Consider the following 1,422-nt stretch of genomic DNA (forward strand, 5'->3'; position numbering starts at 1 on the left):
ACTCTCTGTCAAATAAATAAATAAAATATTAAAAAAAGAAAACTTAGGACAAGATCTAATCTTTAGAGGGTGCCTAAAGTTTGGGGTCCCCTGAAGCTGAGCTGAGCAAGAATTTGAGTACAGGTAGTTTATTTAGGAGGTGACAGAAACACCAATAATGAGGAAGGAAAGGGAAAGAGGAAGACACAGAAGGGAAGGCAGCCGATGAAGTGAGCTCTCCAAGCCGGTTTCCATTCTGGGCGATCGGAGAGGAATCCTGCTGGAGAAACTCAGGCAACCAGTATAGAACACGTGCTTCCAACACGGGTGGGAAAGAGACACCAAGTCCCAGGAGTCATTGGTAAGGGGCACACCTGGGGCCTTAATCCTGCGCAGCTGGATTAAGCTGGAGTGGACACAGCTGACTTCGGCAATCAAAGGAAGGCCTCAAAGAAATAGGGGTGCTGGCATTTGGAAGTCAGGGCGGCTAGCCCTGCAGGGGGGAGAGTGAAGGGACATGAGCTGGCGACAGGCCGCGTCTACTACACTTTCTTCCCCTGAAATATATGCTTGCATTCACAGCAGTGCTGGAAACACAGGGGGAAGTTGACTTCCTCTACTGTCTCCCTGGAATGGCAAATCAGGAAAAGTGATAAACATAAGCCACAAATAGAATAGGAAATTTCCTCATTAGGTTTCTGGCTTCCATACTCTTGGACATTTGAATTCCTTTCCTAGAAAAAAACTAAAGGCATAAGGAAGCATCCAACTTCTGATACGTCTGTTCCCTGTTTTACATTGTTAAGAGTAGGTAACACCCACAACGACGTGCTAAAACAGTTTATATTCATCATCTCATTAAACTTTCTGAGAAGCTTTGTGAAGTAAGGGATATAATTTTTGTCCCTCAAACCTCTAGAATATTCTAAACCATCTGACAGAAAGCTTGCATGCCTGAAACTCCATTGAAATTATAGGCCCAAGAGAGCAAAAAGTGGCTCAGATTCACATGACTTCCAAGAGCAAAGGTTTTTCGTGAAGGTGGGGGGGGGGTGGCTTTTCCAAGGGGCTTCCCTCTAATTGTGAGGAAGTGGGAAGAGATGGATTATGGGGAACAGTAGAGCAGGAGACAAACCCCACTGGGATCCGGACTTGTCAGGAGCTGTCTCATCAGCAGCTGGACATTTTGGTTCAGGAAGCAACTAGAAATCCCACGGCGCCTCAGCCCGCAAGAGAGGCCTCCGCCTCACCGAGGACATCCCAAAAACATGACATTAAGGATCGCATTCTCTGTGGACGGCACTGCAGTTGAATGCTAGATATGCTCACTTATTTTTCAGAGCACAGACGGCTTCTGAGCAAGCTTATTTCCTATAGGAATAGTAAGTACCCACTGACATTTGTCTTTTGAATGGACAACATGCCAAGCTACGTCACCGGATA

Source organism: Mirounga angustirostris, unplaced genomic scaffold, assembly GCF_029215605.1.
Source record: "Mirounga angustirostris isolate CCGP_5_RB_7025 unplaced genomic scaffold, mMirAng1.0.hap1 SCAF_14, whole genome shotgun sequence".
Taxonomy (NCBI): domain Eukaryota; kingdom Metazoa; phylum Chordata; class Mammalia; order Carnivora; family Phocidae; genus Mirounga; species Mirounga angustirostris.